This window comes from Pinus tabuliformis, chromosome J (genome assembly GCF_031772625.1).
Source record: "Pinus tabuliformis cultivar Carrire ecotype Pingquan chromosome J, CPIR1, whole genome shotgun sequence".
Taxonomy (NCBI): Eukaryota; Viridiplantae; Streptophyta; class Pinopsida; order Pinales; family Pinaceae; genus Pinus; species Pinus tabuliformis.
In genome coordinates this window covers 649,517,981-649,543,552 of record NC_142295.1, presented here as the reverse complement: position 1 = coordinate 649,543,552, position 25,572 = coordinate 649,517,981, and the positions used below count along the sequence as shown (strand labels likewise).

At 44.8% G+C, this 25,572-nt stretch overlaps 1 pseudogene; it reads left to right on the top strand.

Annotated features, from left to right (window-relative positions):
- The first annotated feature begins 231 nt into the window (after positions 1–231).
- LOC149228589 (protein CHROMATIN REMODELING 5-like) lies at positions 232–25,572 on the top strand (annotated as a pseudogene).

Here is a 25,572-nt window from a genome sequence, read left to right as displayed (position 1 = left end):
CGTTGGTGATCCAGAGCTAGAGCCAACCAAAGCCAGCTAACCACCACGTTTGGGTAACGGACCAGCACATTTGGGGAACAAACCACTATCTATGGGGAACGAACCATCACATATGGGAGCCGCCCACCACTATGAAGGAATCCACCCCTATAGGTTCTTGGGAAGACTTGGTGAAGATTCTGTCCCCCTAATGCTCTCTAAACCTAGATACCAGCTAATAACATCACTACCATGAACCAAGCTTGGCAGGTGAGATTGGCAGGTTAGAGGGCTTGTAGGTAGGAGCGTAATTACATATATAATTAGATATCTCTTTGTATACGATATTACGCTTGCCTGGCCTGTGCAGAGAATAGTTCGGGATGAAGGAGCCCGTGTATTTGGGATCGTTGGAGCAGAAGGAGTCGGAATAGATCCGGAGAAGACTCGAGCCGTCCGGGACTGGCCAACTCCAACAACTCTGACAGAAGTAATAAGTTGACTCGGAATGACAAACTTCTTACGACGGTTCATTAAGGGCTATTCGCAAATCGCCCTTCCCTTAACAGAAATGACTAGAGGTCCCGAGACAAAACAATAAGGAGAGGCCCGGTAGGGTGAGCCTGCCGAACTCTCGACCACTATTTACCCACCCACCCCAATCCCCGGGGCCCGGTAGGACCCGTTAGGGGGCTCACTATTCATATGGTGAGGGTGAGCCTGCCGAACTCTCGACAATAGGCCGCCATCGACTCACTCATTCCGATGCCCACCACCCAATAAGCATCAAGGACCGGCAACGGGGCTCGACTGATAAGGAGAGGAACTTTAGTTGCTCTTTAGTTACTTATTTGAGAGGGGCCACCAAATAAGTAAATTGAACCGGCAACGGGGCTCGACTGATAAGGAGAGGAACTTTAGTTGCTCTTTAGTTACTTATTTGAGAGGGGCCACCAAATAAGTAAATTGAACCGGCAACGGGGCTCGACTGATAAGGAGAGGTCCGGCAGGGTGAGGTAACGAACGCTCGACTAAAAGGAGAGGGCTTGACCAACGCCCCCCCACCCAATAAGTAAATTGAAACTTTAGTTGCTCGACTAGTAAGGAGAGGACCGGTAGGGGATTGAATGTTAACCCCCCCACCCAATAAGTAAATTGAAACTTGAGTTGCTCTTTAGTTACTTATTTGAGAGGGGCCACCCAATAAGTAAATTGAACCGGCAGGGTGAGGTAACGAACTCTTGACTAAAAGGCCACCATCGGCTCGACTGTTAGCCCCCCCACCCAATAAGTAAATTGAAACTTGAGTTGCTCGACCAACGGGCTGCCATCATAGCACACTCGATTGCTAAGGCCACCATCGTGAGCCTGCCGAACTCTCGACCAATGCCATCGACTCACTCATTCATATGGGCGGGGGACATTTGATAGATGTGATGATGGGCGACACTTTGAACATCTTTCCCTAGTCATTTTGCCCCACGAGGAGGCGGAGGTTTTGGACATTCTCCCTACGAGATTTGCCATTTTCCCTTTAAGCCCCATCATTACCCAGCTAACTACCAATATGATCCCATCCAGTTTCTCCCCATTAGGATCCATCTGGTTTCTCCCCATATGGTCCATATAAACTCCCCCGGTTATAGAGAGAGCCCACTACCCTGGTTCCATATTGACTCCCCAGTAGTTTGAGAGGGCTACCCGCATACACGCCTCACTTTCTGTTCATTCCCCAGCGAACTCCCCATACGATCAATCTTTTCATAAGTTACTTGCTAAGCGTCTCACCCCCGAAGATGTGTTGTCAGTTGTGTCTGTTGTAGGGCCCCCCCTACTATGGCAGGTGCGTATTTAACAGAAAGCGAGATGCGGACAGATGCGTACAGAAAGCGGACTGGGGAAAGCGGATTGAACAGAAAGCGGTAATGCGGATTGCCTGGGTAATCTGGGTAAAGCGTACTGAATGCAGACTCTAATCGGGCCTTGAGATGTGGAGTTGATTGGGCCGTGATCTGTGAATGAAGGGGCCGTGAGACGTGGAGTTGATCGGGCCAATAGACGGGAACGATGGGGCCTAAAGCTGGGAATGATCGCTACGTGAGATGGGTATAAAGTCAGAGAGCTAATGATTCAGTGAATGATGGGTACGTGAGCTGGGGAGTGATGGGTACGTGAGCTGCTGGGTATGATGGGTACGTGAGATTGGATCATACTTGGTACGTGAGATTGGATCGTATTGGGACGACAGAGTAGCCCTCCTCGTATTGGGATTGAGAGATTGTACCTTGATGGGGCTCTCTCCGTGATAGTTCTACGCGTTGAGCTCTAAGCTAAATGGGATCCTTACAAGGGAATATGGCGATAGCTGCTACTAAGAATCGTAAGCACTTGGTCTATCTCTAAGGGAAGGGCTAGTTATTGGGTAACTAGAATGTGTGGAACATGTGGTTAGCCCACCTACCAAAGTCGTGACTGGGGTAAGGGATCAACTAATCCAATCCGGTGCTTATAATCTTAGGGATGATTCCCGACTCTCCCTAGGCGGTTAGTAAACACAGAAGCTAAGAGGTCTAAGAATAAGGGTGTTTCATGCCATCAAAGCCATCCACGCTATTCCGCCCGGTTGGTTCTCTAGCTGCTCGTACATCTCTCCTAAGAATCCTAAAGGCAAGTGTGCATTTCCTAGCAGTCATAAGCTCGTCCCCATCCAACGAGGTAGCTCTGATGGACCAACCACATAATCCCAAGCAAGCCATCTGGCAGTGAAGCGATATCTATCTACTAAAGGTCATTCAACCCTCCCGCCTGACTTGATCTGAGACTTACGGCTATATCGAGATGTCATTTTGATATACGTAACAGCGTGCATCGAGATACTGAAGGTGCTAGTGATCCATAGTGGCTCGGTTGATTGGCGTTCTAAGTTCGGTTTCACGATCGACACATCTGCATATATATATGAACAAGGCTCTTTTTTTATAATGGTTGCGTGCAATACGATCATCAGGGCACTCTTCGCTAGGATGGATCGGATTGTCCGGCTCACTTTCAAACCCTTCGCTTCGATAGGGTTGTTGATTAACCCTTACCAATATCAGTTTGTAAGAGCATTGATTTCCCACTTGTGCCCTCTGAGCTGCTCTCTAGCGAAGAAGCTATGAAGTGGTGTCCATGTAGTTCCAAAAGAAATGAGACTTCTAATGAGACACCAGACTGTGTTGTGTGTGAGTTGCCGCCTGTAGTCCCTAGTTGCCTTAGTCAAAATCGAACTTTTCGCATCGATACGTCCTTTCCATTTTCATAGGTGAGATCCTTTTCATCCCCCCCATACATACATGCATACCCTTACTAAACAACCCGTTGAATCCATATGTGTTGGTTCGGGTGGGACGACATAAAATCAACAACCAATTGAATCCATGTTGGTTGGGCCTGTTAGAGTCGGTCTAGAAGCCCCCCATCAGCGATCAAAGCTCTTTGCATTTGCATAAGTAGGTGTCTCATCAGTGTCATCTCATTTGCATTCCATTAGGCATGCCATAACCCTGATGGAGGAGCTGGTGTCTTTATTCCCCTCTTGGCACTGCTGGATCAAGTTGTTTCAGTCAATAAACTCTTTTAAGGTTGATTGTCTTGTCTTGAGGTCAAAAGTCCTAGGTCTAGGGTTTGGGTCCAATTTGTCTTTAAAAGTCAATAAATGCCCAGCAGGCCAGAGGGATGACTATCGAAGTGTTTCTTCAAAAGATTTCATCTTGTACAGCTAATTTTTACCTTGGATTTAAAAACCCTGTTTTTAAAGCCCAAGGTCATTTTCTCAAAGTTTTGTAAAAAGTTGTAAAAATTCAAAATTCTTTGAAAGTCAGCATGCAGCCCTGGTCCCCTTTGCCAAGATTCCTCAGAAGCTGTCCCTGCAAAATTTTTCAAGAAAAACATCAATTCAACCAATTTCAGGACAAAAGGAAACCATAAAGTCAGCAGCATTCAAAGTTTGAAAAAGTGTCATGATAAACATTAGAAAGAGGGTTTGAAATGAAATTAATTTAAAACAAGACTATAAAGCCCCTTTCTCCCTCCATTTAGTCTTCATTGTGCCTCAAAGCAATAGAGAGAATCGTTTTGAAGAAAATTTGGGCGAGTTTGTCTAGTCTGCCTGCGCGCGACCCATTGAGACTGGCGCGCGACCCGTTGGGCGAGCGTGACCCGTCAGGCTGCCCATTCCAGTTCAAAAATTACACAGGCGCGACCCGTTGAGGGCGCGCGACCCGTTGGGCAGTGTGCGCGACCTGTTGGGAATTCCTCTGCCAAATTTCCCCAGTAAGCTGCTAAATAACCCCGGATTGCTTCAAGGTTGCAGGTAGGCCTCTCATCATTAAAATACATTGTTTGCCAAAGCTTGAAAAGCATGAGAATGTATTTTAAAGTCATCAATTTGAAATAATGAATCCAATGCATATTTGCTCAAGAAGGTCAAAGTGTTGTTTGAGCTAGGGTTTGTCTTGTTGTTTTCAAGGTTATCCTTTTCACCCCCACTTTTTCCCTACATCCTATTTCCACCTCCCTCATCATTTTTACTCAATCTCTCTACCAAAAATACCAAAAGCCCTAAAACCCTACCCCTATTCCTAAAAAATCAAGAATCTAATCCTAAACCCTGCTTCTCATAAAAACTTTGCAAATGATAATTGTGTGATGGGATATATCATCATTCCTTCCCTTAAACTCCCTATTTCATATATTTTTCCCAATTTCCCTTAAAAGTTTCCCTTCCCTAACATTTCCCTTGTGCTATTTGTCCCCTTGAAACAACATTTCAATAATTAAACAGCAGATTTTTGAGCAGAAGCAGCAGTACATTCCAGCCTCTTTGCTCTCAAAACCATGTCAGAAACCGAGACCGAATATGAGCAAAGTGATGACCGTGAGTCAACTCCGGAGGTTGAGGTACAAAGGAGGCCTCACAGGGGTGGTAAGAGTGGTCACCATAAGAGAGAGGAGCCCACCTCTTTGACCGATTTGCAGGCTTGTCCAATTGCAGTCACATGTTTCCGCTATCTGTCATGTTATGAATTTTGTGAGAGGATCTCTCAAATCCAGCATCACAGGGAATTGGCCCGCTTGTTTGTTTTGCATTTGCATGATGGGCATGTGAACCTTGTAGGGGTGGATTTTACATTGACACCTGAGATGATTGCCCAAGCAACAGGGATACCTAATGCTGGAGAAGTGTGGAACAAGCGCAAACTGTTGGATAGATTTCAGTATGAGCCCTACATTAAACCTGCCTTTATGAGACACATGACTGGTGTAGTTCCTTTTAGATTTTTGAGGGATGAGTATGTTTCCTTGATGAGGCTTATCATGCGCTATTTCACCTGTGAGGGTAGATTTTCACGTGTGTATTCATACCATATTCGTTTGTTGATGCATTTCACACGGGTACGGATGATGAACATCCCTGTTTTCCTGTGCTAGAATATTGAGAGGATGGTGCCCTTGGTGCAGAGAAGGAGTCCAACACAGCAGCACAAGAGCATCTATCATTATGGTTTGATCCAGCTTGTGGTCATACATCAGTTGGCTCAGCAGGGTATCCCATGGGAGGATTTTATCTCTCGGGATTTTTTCACAGCATCAGCATCATCACCCCCTGAGGTTGTTCATGAGGAGGGAGGGCCTTCACAGCAGCATGATATTCCTGAGACCAGACATGTCAGCTCTCCTCCATTGGTCACATATCAGAGAGGCCACAGGGCCTTATTTGCAGCAGCTAGGCGAGTATTTTCTCCACACCAGGTGGAAGGGGTCTCGCCTTCTTCATCAGCACCACGAGTGTTATCTCCACACCAGGTGGAAGGGGCCTCGTCTCCGACAGTAGCACAGGTACCAGAGAGAGGCAAGCAGCCCAAGATTGATGAGGGGCCATCAGGTGTTCCAGGCATAGAGGTGGTTGATCTTGACATCAGTTCTCCTAGCCTAGAGTCAAAGGAGATCATTCAGCACCTAAGAGCTGAAAATGATTCATTGCAGCAAAGATTGGAAAGGGCAAATTGGACAATCACCTACTTAGAGCAGCGCAACAAGCAACTTGAGGAGGAGCACACTCTTGATGAGTTGCGGAGGATCCATGAGGACCGCAACTTGGCTCGAAAGAGACCCGACGATTTGGTACCCGTTGAGCGAGAGGCTATGCTTCTCCGGGTCAATGCTCATTTGGAGAGGTTGCTGGCCAAGGCCAACCAAGATAAGGACCTGATCAGGAACATGAAAAATCACTATTGGGCACGAATGCACGTATGCAAGGCAAAAATGAAGGTGCTCCAAAGACGGCTGGCCAAAGCACAAAAACGAAGGAAAAGGTCCGATCCCCTCCATATCTTGGCTGAGGCTTTCTTCAAGGAGCATGATGCTAAATAAATCAACTCCAGCACAAATTTCAAAAAATTTTGAGCATTTTGGGTCATTTGTGATTTTTTGGGCAAAAAACAGGTTTTCTCCACCAATGGGTCGCGCGCCGCGCGTGACCCTTTCGTTGGGCAACTCCATTTTGGGAAAACTCAGCATTTCTGGATTTGTCATGGAAAGTTACACTTGCTCAGCCATTTCCAAGAAATTTCACCAAGTTTTGGGCCTCCAGAAAGTCAAAAAACAAGCAAAAAATGACTTTCTGCCACATTTTTGACACACAGGAAGCAGTCTTGGGAGATTGCAATTTTGGAGGGGCAAATGATCACCAAATTCAGAGATTCTACTTGGGTTGGAAAGTAGACATCTAGACCTTTCCAAAAAGCCCACTTTTGCCTCATTTGGACACCTAGAAGTACCTCAAAATCAGCTCCAAAGTAGCGCGACCCGTTCAGAAAGAGGGCACGACCCGTTGGGCAGTTTTCACAAGAATTCATCTACAGCTCAGGAATTCGCCCAGCTTTGACCAGTTTTGACTTGTGATGGGATTTTTAACCCTTTTTGATGTAATTAATGTATTTTCATGATGACATGACACTTATTTACCTATTCTAGAAGATTCATTCATGTGATAGGTAAAAATTTAATGAATGAATTGGTTTCCTAGTTTGTAGAGGCAAGTTGTTTTGACTGCCTAGTTTTTAGTACTCAGTTTAGAATTGGTTGAAACAGCTCCTAGGATAGTGAGCTCGACCCCTAGAGGCAAGGAAATATGTTAGATTGCCTATATTATGTACTTTCTTGGTCATTTTCATGGTTGGACTCTTGAGGGAGAAAGCTCTATTGTATTACTCATTGTATCTCTGCAATTTTGGCAAAGGAAGAAAGACCAGGGTTTTGGAGTCCTTTTTGGGATTCCTGTGGTTACATGTATTGATGGCGTGTTTCTCTTTGTACTTGTAAGTTTGTTATGTGATTCATCTTCTCACTTTTCCTTCTGAAAATTAGGCAAATGAAGTGTTAAAGTAGAATTCATGATTGCCATGCTCTACTTTTAAGTTTGCTTAATATTTATGTTTTCATCTGTCTAAAGAGAACTCTTGAAGGTTTCTTGCTCTCTTTAGCCCCTCACCGGTCATTCCTATCCATTCACTTAATTCAAAGGCATCAATACAGTCTCCTACCTTGCCCCAAAGAACCCCCTGCAAAAACTGTGTCCAATCCCCGCACCCAAAATTGCCTTTCCCCGATTTTCCACCAAAATCTTAAAACTTCCCAATTCAAACCTTTTATCAGTTTACTAGCCTAAAATCAGTGTTTCTTTATTGGTTATCTCGCCCTTTGAAGATCTTTATCGAGATAGACCGGAGAGAGCCCTCTCCTGCCCCGTAGGGCTAGCTACGAGGCTAAGTGGTTTGATGTTGCCTTGGAGTTTACCTTTTTCAGCCTGAGGTGAAATTTCAAGCGCTAACAGGGCCAATCCCCTAAGTACACCTCTACTCGAATAGAAAAGAATCCCTCCATGAGCTCTGCCCTAGTGGTTGGTGGGATATAGCACCCTTTCCCACTTACATAGCTGATAGGAATTCCATAGCCGAGAGGAAGGAAGGATAAAATAAGTTCCCCTAGTCAACATAGTCAATATAATTCCCATAAGTCCGAGAAGTAAGTGCCCATATTTTATTTGCTCGCTGGTAAGCCACCAGTATCAACAGGCAATGGAGACTTATCACTACAGGGAGAAGGGACTAGAGCTCTTAGGGCAGCAGGAATCCCAACAGCACTACCAGCAGAGACAGCTTGCCTACCCCCTTCAAATAGTAACAACATCCCCATGAGACATAGACAGGAGGTGCTTTTTATGGGCCCATCCAAGAGAATCCTCCATTACCAGTTGGGCGTGATCCGTAGATCCACGAAGTCCCCTTGCCAACATACCCAATTTAGTATCCCATTTCCCTGTATGAAAGACACTTAGAATGGCGAGAGTAAGGAAGATAGAGCCAGGTAGAAGGGAATAGGTGTATAACCTATTTTTTCACGTAGAACCTATTTCATGCAGGTCCGCGATAGTCTAATTCATGCAGGCTGGTAAGGTTTTGCCAGCGTGAGGTGACCAATTACCCTAACAACTAGCATATCTACGTTTCACTTGGACTCGCATCTATATGTTGACCTTTACTATTGTAAGTGAATTGTAAGTAATCTGCTGAATATGCAATCTTAGGGCATTAGGAGTAGTACTACTTGGAAGCTAACTAATAGGTCTCTCTATCTCTATGGCCTTGGGGCAGGCAAGAAAGAAAGACTATATAGGATACACTTACTTTGTCCTTTCTTTGATTCTGCTAGCTGTATCGGATAGGCCAGAGGGAACAACGGAGTAGTCCCCATTGAGGTTGTAAGCACCCATCATATTGGAGCACTGCAGGAACATACCAACCACAGTTCCCAACTTCTTTGGCTAATTACCAAATGAGAAGAAAGTAGTCCACATGCATGCACTAATAGGAATAACTCTTACAGTTGAAATCCATTTTATATAGAATACTTCCCAGACAGTCCTCTTTATCATATTCTTATTGATATGTATTGTCTTACTTATGAGATTTGACTGGCTTGGGTTGACACTTACTGCTTTGGTATTCACCGGCCTACACCACCAATACTTTCTGTTTTACGACCTACTGCTACTAATATGTACTTTTTCCCTTTTACCGACTCAATTACCCTTTACTTCATTTAGAAACTACACTTTGAAGAGAGGGTTTGCTTGCTCTGGTGCTGGGATTTTGTCTGCTTACTTGAAGTTCTCACTACCGCTTGTTCAAATAGGTCCTTCCAGAAGCCTTTTGAGATTGGCCATAAGCCCCTGTGCCCGGGAGCCTTGTGATCATAGCCTTGCCCGATGCGGACAAGCGACTTCGTACCTTCCTCACCTTCTGATGTCAGGTGAGCCATCCTTCCTTCTCCTTCGTCGATTATTCAATAAAGAACGTATCAGGCGATTCAAATCCCTCTTCAAATGAAAGACAGAGAGTATCAGGTAGTTGGTTAGGTCAAGGCTGACCAAAATGAATCAATGAAAATAGATGTTAACATATATAAGATCAAGGGCCGGCCATCCTCCTATCCCTGAGCCCGGGAAATCTCTAGGGCGGTAGAGGATGCGTAAGCAGGCTCGACCATAAGGGAGAGGGCAATCTCACTGTCATCTCCCTCATTCATCAGAGTGGGATGGAATCATTACATATATAATATGATGAAGGCATATCGCTACTGGAATGTGAGCCATTTCTTCATGCATAATGACATATATAGTCGTTTTCAGGTGGTATTGAGTTATGTCGTAATGACATATGCCCATAGCAGCATTATCTGCTAAAGCGTAATTACATATATAAAGAATGAACCAATCTCTCCTCTCCTTATCAGTCGAGCCGATGGCGGCCTTATTAGTCGAGCGTGTTACGCACCCTGACGGACCTTATGGTCGAGTGAGAAATCGATGGCGACGTGTTTCACCAACCAAGGCACTTTGAATTTCCCCTCGACCCGTATCAGTTAGTCATTCTTGAGATATTGAATGATGCTCATTATATATGTCATTACGTCATTACGCTTTCACAAAAAACGGCGCTATGGCCATATTTCATTATGCATGAATGAGATATGTGTCATACTAGATTCAATCGATAGAGAGTGAATGCATATATGTCATTATGCATTCGTTATATACGTAATTACGCTTGAGCACTTAGCATGATTAGATATGACATGATGCAAATGAGAGAGATCGATTCATTTCGACCAACTCTGAGATCGATTCTCACTTCTCTTTGTATGAGATCGCTGGTAATGAATTATATATGTCATTACGGTTTAGCAGACTTTCTATGGGCATATGTCATTACGCATTTTCCCTGCCGAGCAGCCGATGCTACTTGATATTATAGCGCGTCATTACGCTTTAGCAGATAATGCATATATGGGCATATGTCATTATGCATTTATGATTATTTCATTCTTAAATTCATATATTATATATGTAATTACGTGATCTCAGAATCGATCAAATCATATCTCGGTGCATGAAATTCATATGATCTGAGTTGATTGTGTTCAATGAAGAGTTGGCCTTGCCCGATGCGGACAAGCGACTACGTTGATGGCGGCCCCTCGGGGATTGGGGTGGGTGGGTAAATAGTGGTCGAGCCTTAAAGCGCATCCTCACCATATGAATAGTGAGTCCCTCTCCTACTGTCGAGAGTTCGTCCCTGGGGATTGGGGTGGGTGGGTAAATAGTGGTCGAGAGTTCGTCCCTCACCCTCACCCTACCGGGCCTTTAGTCGAGTCCCTCACCTCTTTGGGGAGGTGAGCGAGAAATCGATGGCGGCCTTATTAGTCGAGCGTGCTTACGCACCCTACCGGGCCTAACCATATGAATGGTTAGCGTTAACACTCCTCTCCTTTTGGTCGAGCCCGATGGCGGCCTTTTAGTCGAGCCCCCTACCCGGTCCTACCGGGTCCTATCCTCACACGTCGATGGCGGCCTTTAGTCGAGAGTTCGGCAGGCTCACCCTCACCATATGAATAGTGAGCCCCTACCGGGCCTACCGGGCCTTGGGGATTGGGGTGGGTGGGTAAATAGTGGTCGAGAGTTCGGCTGGCTCACCCTCACCCTGGTTGAAAGAGCCCTGGTTACAGAAGAATAGCCCCCTTATCGCTATCGCTTGCCATATATTTGAGAGCGCTGATCGCTATCGCTTGCCTCCATGTTGGGGAATGAGCAATGGTGGAGGTGGTGCTGGTGCTGGTAGTGGTTCTGGTGGTGGTGATTGGCCTTGGAAAGGGCAGTGGCCATGGTGTTCAACGCCAGAGACAGAGCCAGATACTTCCCCCTTTATTTGGAACAGGCCCTGGATAGCTCTAACAATGAAACCACTTAATCAGGACATGCACTTCGAACCTTGACCCTTGAGGTTCTAACACTTCAACCCGCGTTAACAGGACAGACACTTCGAACCTTCCCCTTTCTTTTGATACTGCCCGGGAAGCTCTAAATGCCTTAGCCCCGTATTATCAGGACAGATGCTTCGAACCTTTAGCTTGGTTGGAAGGAAGGATCGAGCTTGCCCCATTAGCTCGCTTGGATAGCTACAACAGCTTTCCCCCTGTTTCCCCGCTACAGACAATTTACCCTGGCAATTACCCCGCTTCAACTGGACAGATGCTTCTCCCCTTGCCCTCAACACGCCACATCCACCCGGAAATAATAACGACCGCACCGGGAAAGCCCGCATAGAGATAAAAGCGACCGGAGGAGAAAGAAAAGCACTGTTGAATGAGCTTGGTTACACAAATGTGGTTTCGATACAATGATCTCGATGATGATTAGACACGGGAGATACCAGGACTAATAGAGCCCCTTGAGCAGTAGGTAACATCTATTATTTGGTAACTGGTTGAATAGCGTGGTCAGAACATCTATTATTTGGTAACTAGGTGATTCGAGAACTGAGTGCTATTGGTAAGAACTGGGTGTGATGAAAACTGTAGATTGAACGCTGCACGTAAGGCGAAAAGCAGCATCAGAATTAACCAGTTGTGATTCGAACGGGTAGAATAGAGACCCATGGGCAGTTGTTAATAAAGCAGTAACTTCGGGCAGTCTAGAACTGGGTGATTCGGGAACTGCTCTATATGGAAAACTGGTGCTTTAGCGTCCTTCATTCGTGGTGGTACATACATGCCGTGAGATTCGAGGTTAGGTATAATCAATTTTTATAGAGATAGCGCTTTCTCTCAGAAAGTTATCCTCAATCAAATTCGTTATCAGTTCCACTGTAGTCATGCCCTGAGTCCTAGTCCAATCAACAAGTACTACGGGAGGGAGAATGTCTATCCAAAGATGAAATATCAGTTAGAAAAAAGAGAACTTCTAGCTAGAATTAGTTCTTCACTTTCGCTCAGCTAAGTTCCTCTTTCTCTTTACAATTGATATGGGCTCTTGGCTGGATCGGGGCACAGCGATGCCCACTTAATATAGGTCTAACAGCAAGAAAGAACCACCGCTAAGACTTGGTTGGGAATGAATGAGAGCCAGTGAAAGAAAGACCGCTTCTGGTTGGGTCATTAGAGCGAGCGAACTAACCGCTGGACCCCTTGAGCTTGTGGTTTTATCATACTGCTTGCTTGATTGTTATCGCTACTTAATCGTTCCCCTTGCGATTACCCCTCTTTTAACTGGATAGAAGCATCTCCCCATGAGGTTGGTTGGATCGCTATCGCTTGATGGATGATACGCCCCTGCATTCCGTCCGCAGTCTCGCTTCTGGTTACGCCAAAGACAACACTGTTCGGGGGTCCCCCCTCGCCCCCCCCTCTCACACTCCCCAAGGGGAGGGGTTAGGCACTGGCACTTGAAAGCGGGGTCCTCTCTTGCTTGCTTGCTTGCCTGCGTCTGACTGCCTTCCTGGTTATACAGAGACTGGCCTTCCAAGAGTGATCCATGTCCGAGAGGATCCTACACCAGTTCCAATTTCCTGCAAGACAAGGCTTCACCCGATCCTACAATCTAAAATAGATCTACTATATATAATCAATCAACAGTAGATCTACTACTGTAAAGATACATAAATGATAATGTAGAGTAGAGAGACCCTAGTTATCTCACGGGTGATTAGAACTACCTTTCCCTAGATATTATGGAACCTGCCTATAGTTTGTAGGGTTTCAACCTCCAAGGTATGAGTGGGACTAAGCCAATGAAGATTCCCTAGGATGAATCAACAAGCCTACAAGGTTGAAGCCAATCTAGTAAAAAGAGATCTCTCTAAAGGTGATGGGCATGACAGGTACAGCACTATGATCGATAACACTTTGAATCACACCACTAAGCCTGCTGATCCAACCTGCTGCTTGCCAAAAAGGTAGGTCTCTTGCTTACTTACGATATAAAACAAAACCTAGGGACGGAGTCACTCACTATTCATATGGTGAGGGATGTGAAAACCAATAGGAAGAACACAGTCTCACCTACCTGCCCTCTCTATTGCCGCCTGCTTAAGCAAGCCTAGAGCTAACTGGACAGTCCCAGTACGCGTAAGGTAGGTAGATAGGTAGGTACCCGCCCAGTACGCAATGCTTGCTCGCTTAAAGAATAAAGAAAGGGCGAAAGATTTCTTGCTTGCTTTATACTTGACCGGGAAGGGAATAAATAAAGGAGGAGCTGGAGGATTAGGATTCAGAGCCAACCGAACCACCGATCGAACCACTTAGACCGTGGACGCTGATATCGACAAGAGCCACGATTGGCATTGATTGGATTGATTGGAAGGACCCTGGCTGACTGGGGAGCTTAGGAGCCGGCTTGTGAGCGGGCTGGATGGGGAGCTGGATGGGGAGCTGGGGAGCTTAGGAGCTGGTTAGCTTGCTGGTTGGTTAGCTTCTATTGCTTGCTGGCTAGGTGGGCTTGATGAAAGAAGGAACCCGCCCGACGAAGAAAGAAAGAAGCTTGGCACGAGGGCTGGCAGAAACAGTTAGGCGATAAGAGAACGTGTGCCGAGACAATGGCTAGACCTGATGCTAGATCCGGCTGATGGCTGCTGGCCGGAAGGAGCGACCAGGGGAGAGGAATGAAAACTAATACTTTGTATCTCTGTCTCTTCCCTTTATCTCTATTGCTTGCTCCTCAACACCTAGCTTTACTCAACCCCATAACCTAAGCTGAGGGAGAAACTCAAAACCCCACCACACTCACTCTATGTATGGCTATCTTAGCTGGCTCTAAAACCTTGGTTATATCTTGTTCTTTCCCTTGATGTTTGTTTATGTATCTCTTTATATCTATGCTATTTACTATTATGTTATATCCAATATTGACTATGCTAGATAAGCTCCTAGTACTGGATCAACTACTAGTTAGTCATTCCTTTACCTGGCGTCATAATCTTAATACCGAGAACAGGCTCTTCATCTATAGGTTGGATTCCTGCCTTTGCTTACTAGTATGAAACTGATCAGACTGGGTAAAGGCAAGCAACTGCGTCAAGCGGATAAACAGCTGAAACCACAGCATCTCACCCCTTCTTTGTTGAACCCGGAAAATAGGGCATCTTGTGCTAATACAACCTTGAGTTCCTACTGGAGATAGGGATATGGTACCTGAACCACAACAACCCGGCTTTGTCATAGTTGAGGGATAGGCATTGAACCAGTCCCAGCTGAGGAGCTAGCTTGTTTGCCAGTTTATAGTTACAGCATCCGAACCAGACCCATTTCTTAGAGTGTCATATCCATATTTCGATCCAAAGCCAGCACTTGTTGATTCATAAGTCAATATCAAGTGTCAAGGCTACCTCTAGCATGTCCCTTCCTATTCTAGATCGATATCGAGATCTGGTTGTTGATGACCTTGACTCAGTTGACCTAGATCCGGTACCATAAGAAAAGACAGATCCTGAACCTATAGTAGATCTCGCAGCAGAGACGGGAAAGGCTAAGTCTGTAGTATAAGCAGCGGCAAAGGCACCCCTGTATTCGGTGGTTTGAGAGCCACATAGCTATCAGCATCTCTTGAACAAGTAGTAGCAGATCCATATCGAGATTCAGATGCACCAGTACCAAAGTAAGCATCCGAGTAGTAACCAGCGATGGGGAATACGGCAGGAGTTGGAGTTGACCCGTAACCTGACCTCTAAACACCAACATGATGAGCAAAGGCGTGGGCAATGACGGAGGCACCGGTCGAGGAACCAGATTCATAGTCACCTTGCTACGCGTACCTTCCAGTTCGAGATCGAGATCTTGCTGTTCCACCATTTGCAATAGGAGGATGATGAAGCGATAGGGACCAACTAGCTTGATATATGGGTATATTATATATGGATATATGGTTCCACTGATAGCCAACTCGTTGAAGAAGCAGCGTATCCGGGTCGCAGAGAAAGATAGAGAGGGGGTTACAGATTGATAGCTAAAAGCAGGTTACCAAGTTCCAAGAGCAGGGTCATTAGTCTCTATAGCCGCAGTTCGAGATCTCTATAAAGAAGAAGTATATGGTCGGTGCTCCTCTTGGTTCACTAAGGTAGCAGTAGAGAAGGGAGCATCCTAGCTCTTATCTAACCGATGAACATCTTCCCACAGTAAGCTGACCTATCTTTAGTCAATTGCCCACTCAAGTTCCTATGCTTCGATCTGATCCCTGCCTTCTCACCCAGGGATCAAATGACGGTGTATCATAAATATATCCGGTTCCGCAGAGGTCATAGCCGCTCCCAAGGCATAAACAATAGTTTCTACGGGGATGGCTGACCCGAATAATGACCAGTAACTCCTCTCCTTATCAGTCGAGCCCCTCACCATATGAATAGTGAGTGACTCCGTCCCTGGGGATTGGGGTGGGTGGGTAAATAGTGGTCGAGAGTTTGCTTTCATTTTACTTATTGGGTGCCACTCTCAAATAAGTAACTAGCTGCCGGTCCTCTCCCGGGGGTCGAGCAACTAAAGTTTCAATTTACTTATTGGGTGGGGGGGCTTATGGTCAAGCCCCTCACCATTGGAATAGTGAGTGACTCCGTCCCTCTGGTCCTCTCCCGGTGGTCGAGCAACTAAAGTTTCAATTTACTTATTGGGTGGGGGCTTATGGTCGAGCCCCTCCGGTCCTCTCCTTAACAGTCGAGCCTGCTGTAGCATCCTTAGAATTTTGATCTTGACATTAGTAAGCTGCTCGGGCGAACACTGATCCATTTGTTAGCTCAGCTATTGGTTGGTCCTATTGGATACGATGCTCGGGATCAGTCAAGATGGATGGCTAGAACGACGTATATAGAGTCAAATGGTCCGATCGTGATCGATATTTAAATAGGAACGCAACAAATTACAGAGAACCATATACACAAAGATGCAGCGGAAATAATACTTCATTTCATTAATGGAAAATACTGAAATATGCTTACAATCAGAAATGGAAATAAACCAGCTAGGGCGATGGTAGCTTATCTCTGAGAAGAGATGTGATGGCGACATGCCTCTGAACTGTGTTACAATGAGGCTCGAAGGCCTATTTATTGTTGAGAAACAATGGAAAACCCTTAACATTCCAAAACCTAACCCTAGGAGATGAAACGCCAAACTGTGGGCCCCGTTTGGGGTAAATTGGTACATCAACTTCCCGAGGTCGTAACTTTGGCATATGATCTCCGTTTGACGTGTACAATAGCTCATTAGAAAGATTCCCCAAAAAACGTCGTTTAGGGCCTCAAAATGGCTCCGGAAGTTTAGGACCCGAAAAACTGCTAAAAATAGTAAGTTGTGCTACAATTAAGGAAACTGAAAATGCTGAGAAAGACAATGGTAGGGGTCCAGGTGAACTTGGCAGGTGGCCACCAATATCCACCTGGATCAGATCGTGTCAGCACTTGTGTAGCTTCCGATGGCTTGTTCATGTATCCTTTAGGTTGGCTAGACATCTATATCCTACTCTCCGTAGGCTCATCGTAGTATTGGTCGTTCTTGGTATTATCAAAGTATCTATAAGGAGCTCCGAGAGAATGAGTGACAGATCCTATTATATAATACATTGTGAGTACAGGATGTGGGATGTAGTCAAATTGGTAGCCTGCCACATGGGTCCTAATGGTGTCTCCTAGTACATGCAAAGGATCAGCTTGGATCACGCGATTGAGGTGGGAAGTAGCGGCGATAATGATATGGTGCTTCTTTCTTTCTTTCATTCGGTGGCTCGATAGGGGACCTCTCTTATACTCCTCTCAGGTAAGGTGTTTGAATGGGGTATGTTTCACGGGGTACGGTGAACGGGTCTCTCATATGATGGTGGGGGACATATCCTTTCGGCTAGTGATGTGGGCCTTCTCTCTCGCTTATGAAGGGGGGCCTTCTCTCTCGGCCAGTGATGGGGACATATTTTTCGGGTATGTTTTGATGGGCTACTTCTCTCCTGGGTAGGTCTATATGGCTATAACTGACTATGCGTGACTATTGACTATGACTGGCTCCTGCTACGACTGTATATGACTACTGGCAATTACAACTGGCTATGCTCGGCTCTCAGCTATGACAACTGTGCTACGTGATCGGCTATCGACTGACCTTGTCACAATGAACGACCTCCTGGCAATGACAACTATTGGCTCTAAGCAATGAAACCTGTCAATTCAACTGGAAAAATGAAAAATCAGGGATGGAGTCACTCACTATTCATATGGTGAGGGTTTTAATGCTCACTCATCATATGGGTGGGGGACGGAGTCACTCACTATTCATATGGTGAGGGTGAGGTGACGAACGCTCGACCCCTGGGCCGCCATCGTTTTAACACTCACTCATCATATGGGTGAGGGATGAAGTCACTCACTATTCATATGGTGAGGGATTTATCGCTCATCCATCATATGGGTGAGGGACGGAGTCACTCACTATTCATATGGTGAGGGATTTATCACTCATCCATCATATGGGTGAGGGTGAGCCTGCCGAACTCTCGACTATAAGGAGAGGGCCCAATCTATCATTCATGGGTCAGAAGAGGTCAAGGAAGTCATTACATATATAACATATATCGAGTCATGACTGGAAGAAATGCATAATTACATATATAATATATGCATTGTCGAAGGTCAGGTTCTAACTTACTTCTCCTAGCTCGAAAGATCATTACTTAATTTACCACGATGATTGGGAGTCTCAATGGCTTAAACATCGAATAAGTTGGTTATTCGAACCGCAACCTCCGTTTTATGCCAGATCCAATAAATGTAGAGCGCATATGAGGCTAAAGAATAATTACATATATAATATATAGATCTTGATTGGAAGCCTGCTTGAACTCTAAATGAGAAATGAATGAGAAAGGACCGGACGAATAGACTTTTACCTCTTTTCTATCCATTTTTTGGTATCACCCACTTGGTGGGAAAAATTAGAGAATTTATGTCCCCATGATGGCTTCCGTACCGCGCTCAATCTCCCGCTCCGTGGTTAATAGGAAACCCCTGTACGTCTTTATCGTACTTCCATTGCGCACCTTTGTTTCTCCCCGTGGGTTGCTCCAAACCATTCTAAGCTTTCGTTGGGGGCTCGAGAGCATAATCGTTTGCGAAACACGAGATCCATGCTTCTACAACCCCAAAAGTCCCACCCTCCTAACGTACATTGCGGGGCTTAAAAACTCCGTGTACCCCTATCCATTACTTAAGGAGCTAATCCCCAAAGAGTTCGCCCCTCTTTTGTACCTTTTTGTCTATTTGAGAGATATACGGTCTGCCGCTGGTAGATCAACGAGTGCTTCAACAGGTTCAACCACAATAGGTGCTAACCTTGCCTCCGCCCCTAGTGCTTTCGTTGCTGGTGCTGCTTGCGTAGTAAACTCCTCGTTCTCTTTCCGATAGCTAGGAAGCCGAGTTTCACCAGCAATCCTCAAGTCAAGCAAGAAAGCAAGTGGAACAGATTCTCAGTTCCTTTTTATTTTATGGAAGGGATCGGAGCTCAAAATCTCTGGGGCTAAGGTGGCTTGGGATGTAATCTGTAGACCAAAGAAGGAAGGAGGTTTGGCTTTAAAGCGAGTGGATCTTTGGAAGAGAACAACTATGCTCAAGAATCTTTGGGTTAGGGTCTACCTTATCAAAGGTAGGGACTTCTGGGCGTTGAAGCTCAGACCGCTTGCTCATGGCAGAATAGTTAAGGTAGCGGGCAATGGGAATTCTCCTGACACTTTTGTTTGGAAGGGGTCTCCCTCTGGCTCCTTTTCCATCAAATCTGCTTGGGATAGTCTCCACCCTTGGGCTGCTTCTGTTTTCTGGCATAAGCTTGTTTGGCACAGGAAAGCTATCCCTCGTCACACTTTTATCCTCTGGTTGGCTACCTTGGGGAGGCTCCCTACCAAGGATGTGCTTAGCAAACATGGTATTTCTGTAGATTTTACTTGTATTCTGTGTGGGAAGGAAGAGGAATATCTTAACCATATCTTATTTTCCTGTTTCTTCTCCTCCTCTATCTGGATCTCTTTGTGTGGAAAATGCAACATCCCGTCTGTTGCTATGAATTGGGAGGACACTCTGCGTTGGATGGCTCAAACTTTTAGGGGAAACTCCCTTTCCAGTTTAACTACTAGATTGATGTTCGCTACTGTAGTCTATGGTATTTGGCAGGAAAGGAAGTCTCGCTATAATTATAGTAAAGGTGAACATGATTTGGTGTCGTACTAAAGAAGGCAAAGGGTGAATTGCACACCCTTCTTCTAATGCATCCCCAAAGTCTTGCTATAATCCTGCCTTCATCTAGATCATGTATATTTGATGATATTCTCATCCTGATGTACCTTGCTCTAAAAGGTTCCTGATCTCTCATGCTAACTTGTAGTTTGTTGGCTATCATTACGATAGGCACATTTGCTTTCTTGTGAAATCCTCGTGAATCATTTGGTTCGTGGGATTCATCGAAAACCCATAGATCATAGTAATTGTGTGCCCCAGTGAGATCATCTCCTCGGGAGCTGGTAAAATAGATTCTTAAAACACGGGATAGTATATGGAAAAGGGATGTCTTCTGCATATTTGGCACTCCATAAATGAATAGCTGCTTTGTTTTTATCGGCCTGTGAAAAGATAGTTGACAAGCAATCTAATCAAGTAATAGATATTTCTCTCCTAGCTCTTCGATCCCATACTCCTCCGGTTGTCCATGTCTCTCAAAATAATCTATAAATATCTCTCCCAGAGTTGTTTACATATCTCGAACTACCTGTAGATCCTCATATAGATTCCTCATGCTCTCATAGGAATGCTGGGATAGCTTTTTTTTTTTGGATAAGTAATAAGCTTTATTTCAATAACTAATGAAATACAACAATCAATGTAACCAAAGTACCGGGCAGCATCACCTGCCCCTTAACTTATAATGAACAAGGAAAATCACAAAAGAAAAGCTCCATAATACAGCAAGGGAAACCCAGTGGATACTAGCAGCACTCTATTCATACAACAATAGTCAAATAGATACTCCCAGTGCAGCAAGCTCCATAACCTGCAGAACACCCCCAGCGCAGCAACCCATCCAACCAAGAAAACCCAGACAGATGAACAAATCCAGCAGTACAACACAAACAAACCAAGCTATGACAACAAACAAGGTTAGCTATAGATGCTGTCAGTAAGGCCCCTGGCTTCTACCAGCCTGATATTCGCAGATGACCTTGGAAAATTCCGCAGGTAAATGGTCCTAGTTCTGACATTCTCCAGAATTTCTGAGTAAATTTGAACTAACCTCCTAGTTTTACCACTTTGCATCCTCATCTTCCTCTCCTTCCATAAGGAGTAAACAAATGCCGCGAACATCAATCTAACTATCAGGGACAACAATGATTTATCACTGAAGTTTCGAGATATCCATTCCACATTTGTCTCCCATATCCGATGTGAACATGGGAGCGCACACCTATCGCACAAGAGTGACCAAATACGAGCCGTAAATGGGCAAGAGGAGAACAGATGGTCAAGAGTTTCCTCTTCTTCCTTGCATAATACACATCGGTTAATCTGAATAATACCAATACCCATGCTGACTAGTTTGTCCTGTGTGTATAGCTTCCCCCGGATAGCCATCCAAAGAATGATAGCATGACAGGGGATTAAGTTTTTGAACCACACAAGTTTATGCCAACCCACCACAGTCTCTCTATGCCTCAAATTCATGTTAATGGAGAAGGTCCCGGAGGGGCTTGCGCTTCCTAGTGCAAGGAAATGCTGCTCCTATTTGTTGTGGGTTTCCTGGTTGTTTGCTTTCCTGTTAACTGCTGCAAGGCCTCAATCATGCCTTCCTGCTCCCCAAATGACTTCTTTTCCGATTGTTAATGTATCCCTAAATCGCTCCGAGGTGGTTGAGGGATTGGCGTTCTTCTCTTATTGCTTTCTCCCCCCTTATGTCTCACCGACGTTCGGTTGCGTATCCGTTGAATCATTCGTTTGTTGTTGAAGTGCGTGCCTTGCGCAGCGTTTGTTTCCGAACCAAGGGCAGTAGCCCGTCCGCTCACTAAGCGTAATGACTGTAATGTCCCATTACCAAATGTCCAAGTATCTGCTAAGTTATCGCGTGCTTCTGAGCTCTGAGCTCGTCAGCTCTTCTCCTGATCCTATCTCCATCCTCTGTCGAGTAAGGAAGTATCCAATCAATGAAGTGATTGTTCCGAAAGCAAGTAAGTGAGTATTGAATACTAAATTCTTTCTAACAGTTATTCATCTGTTGCAGCTCACCGTAGGGCCCTGCCCCATCTATTACCTCGATTGTGTGACCAACTTTCGTAGTGCCAATCTGCGTTTTAATACCACTCATGATAGATTGCCCTTAACTCCTGGGTAAGTCTCTGTTCCTTCGAGCAATGAGCCATAAAGCCTTCGAGCGAGTGTTGTTCCTCTCCTGGGGGTCGAGTCACTTAACGTACCTCTTTTCTTCTTTCCTCCTCCATGGGGTCTTCCTCAAGGTTTTCTTAGAGTCCATGCCTTTAGGGAGGTTGTGCAGGGGTGCTCCCCCGGGACAGCGCATAATGATGAATTGAATGATACGATCCCTTCCTTCTATTCCTTCTTTCGCCCTTTGCTTCTTAAGGTCAGGACGAAGTCAGTGAAGTTGGAGCTGCCCCTTGATCTAGAGCTGTTTTAGGTCGAGTTAAGGTAGTTGCCTAAGGGAGGGCTAGCCAAGTAAGGAGTCTTCCTCACTCCGTTCTGTATCCGCTGAAGGTCTATAGCAAGTAACTCCTAACACACCCGTTCCTTCCTTCGCCCTCTTTTTTCTTCCCTCCCTAAGGCCTACCAGTGTCTTATAAGATTCAGTAAAGGGAGATGCGGCTAGGCAAGCCAGTAACGAATTAGTTGCTGAAGGTCGAAGGTTTCAGTAACCAATACAACAAGGTAGCTTGTCTCCTTCGCGACTCACTTCTCTTATTTTTGACTGAACATACTTCCACTACTCCCAAGTTGAGTTCATCGACACTCCCACTCTGCTTTTGAAGTCTCTGTTTAAAGAGGATCAGTAAGTAGGGTCTTCTTAAAGGCTCCTGGTATACCCCGTCATGTATAAGTTGTTGCCGTTTCCCTCTCCTCATCCTTCTTCGGCAGCTCAACGAGTTCCGTACGGAGGAAGTCAAGGTGACATAGTAAGTCAAGGTAGCTAGGAGTTTTGGTAGCGTCTAAGGGGCCGAAGTCTTATAGCCAGCACCTCTGGTTAGAGCAAGTCCTGAGGTAGCAGCCCAAGAGCAAGTCCTATTAGTGAATCAGTCCCGAGTCGTTAGCCGCTTGAAGGCCTTTAGCTATTCTACTAATCCAACCCCATCCATTCCACTTCTCTTCTTCCCCCCCTGTAATCCTTGGGTGCTCCCTGTGTTTCCTTATAGTTCTTGAAGTCGGTTCTTTAAGCGTGAGTAAGCCCTAAGGAAGAAGTGGCTTTTCCTTTGTCTATTCCTCTACGCCTCTTTCTTTCAGTTCCTTTCTCTGTCTTCCCGTAAGGGCTCCTTTCTTTAGTAGTTACGGTAGCTCCCTTTTTCTTTTGTTGAGTGAGTGTACCGAAGTGAGCCGGGGAGGGCGAGTGAGGGTAGCGCCTGTTATCACTTAAGAATTCTGATTTCAAAACCGCTCACAATAGTTTGATGGTAAAAATTCGGTGCTAGTCTAGGTTTGAGTTTTGTATTGAAACTGTGATTTTTGGGAACAACTCAGCAGTTTCGTAGCGCGCTACGAAACTGCTGAAGCTGCATAATTAACGATCAGTGAACCAAATTTTGAAGACTTTCCTATCAGCATTAAAAAAGTTTTTGTGTCAGCACACATGCACATGGGAAAAGCTTACAGCACATCAAAACGTGGCCTGACAAGTGCTGCGGTGATATCATCCTTGCTAGAACCGATTAAGTGACAGTTAAAGTGTTGTGAAGCGGCCTGATGAAATTTATTATAAAGACCCTTTATTAAAGCCTTATATATTTTATGATATAACTCATGAAAGAGAATCTCATAGAGGTGGCTCTGTTTCATATCAGAATATTCATGAAGCACAATTTGCCCTGCAGTTGTATGAACATCTTCAGAAATTTGTGAAGTCTGCGGGCATTAAGGTTTCTGTTGACATTATCACACCATATAAACTACAGCTGAAATGTTTGCGGTGGAAGTTCGAAAGTGTTCTTAACACTGAAGAGGGAAAAGGATTATATATTAACACTGTAGTTGCTTTCAGGGTCAAGAACGAGATGTAATCATCATGTCTTGTGTCCGAGCTTCTAGCCATGGTGTAGGTTTTGTTGCTGATATTCGTCGGATGAACGTGGCTTTGACAAGAGCTCGCAGAGGACTTTGGGTTATAAGTAATGCCGCAACACTGAAACAGTCAAATAACTGGTCAGCGTTAACCGATGATGCAAAAGAAATTTTATAGGGCATTGCTTCAAAAAGACTTGGAAGTTTCTTGTGAACAGCTAGAGGAATGCTACAAATGTTATTCTTGCGGATGAGATGGGCCTTGAAAAAACTGTGCAATCTGTGTCAATGCTCGGGTTTTTACAAAATGTGCAGCAGATACACGATCCTTTCCTTGTAGTTGTACCCTTGTCAACATTAACAAACTGGGCAAAAGAATTCCGCAAATGGCTGCCTGACATGAATGTTGTTGTTTATGTAGGCAATCGTGCAAGTAGAGAGGTTTGCCAGGAGTATGGATTTTATACCAACAAGAAGACTGGCCGACTTATTAAGTTAAACACATTATTGACCACATATGAGATTGTGTTGAAAGATAGGGCCATTCTCTCAAAGATCAAGTGGAATTATCTCATGGTTGATGAAGCACACCGATTGAAGAATAGTGAAGCCTCACTCTACACTGCTCTCTGTGAATTCAGTACCAAAAATAAGTTGTGGATTACTGGGACACCTTTGCAGAATAGTGTTGAAGAGCTGCGGGCTCTATTGCATTTTCTTGATCAGGGCAATTTCAGGAATAAGGCGATTTTGTGGAGAAATACAAGAACTTGAGCTCAATCAACAAGAATGAGCTTGCTAATCTACACAAAGAGCTTCGGCCTCATCTGCTCCGAAGAGTCATCAAAGATGTTGAGAAATCTTTGCCGCCAAAGATAGAACGCATTTTAAGAGTTGAGATGTTTCCTCTTCAGAAACAGTACTACAAATGGATTTTGGAGCGGAACTTTCATAATTTGAATAAGGGAGTGCGTGGAAACCAGGTTTCACTATTAAATGTTGTTGTTGAATTGAAGAAATGTTGTAACCATCCATTTCTATTCGAGAGTGCGGATTATGGCTATGGTGCAGATGTCAACATGAATGATAGTAGCAAAGTTCAACGTATCATTTTAAGCAGTGGCAAGCTAGTTATTCTGGACAAATTGCTTAATAGGCTGCGAGAGACAAAACATCGTGTCTTGATATTCTCACAGATGGTCAAGATCTTAGATATACTAGCAAATTACTTGTCTTTGAGGGGTTTCCAGTTTCAGAGGCTGGATGGTAGTACAAGGGCAGAGTTGCGTCATCAGGGAATGGAGCATTTTAATGCACCAGGAAGTGAAGATTTTTGTTTCCTACTTTCAACCTGTGCAGGAGGTCTAGAAATCAATCTGGCTACTGCGGATACAGTGATTATTTTTTATTCTGATTGGAATCCTCAAAATGATTTACAGGCAATAAGTAGAGCTCATCGAATCGGTCAGCAGGAGGTTGTCAATATTTATCGCTTTGTTACAAGCAGGAGTGTTGAGGAAGACATTCTAGAATGGGCTAAACAGAAGATGGTTCTTGACCATTTAGTGATTCAGAAGCTTAATGCACAAGGCAGACTGGAAAAGAAAGAAACAATAAAAAGGGAACTGCATTATTTGATAAGAATGAGCTTTCAACAATTTTGAGGTTTGGTGCCGAGGAGCTTTTCAAGGAAGATAAAAATGAAGAGGAAGCGAAAAAGAAACTTGAGAACGTGGATATTGATGAGATACTTGAAAGAGCTGAAAAGGTTGAGTCAAAGGAAACCAAAAGCATAAAAACAGGGGCAGTTTCCTGTTTCTCAGCAGAGGTAAAGGGATACGACATTGAAGAGCAACATGGAGCCTTGAACATCCACCACAGCCACCGCCAGAAGGGAGCCAAATGTCAGAGAACGAAATCATCTTAA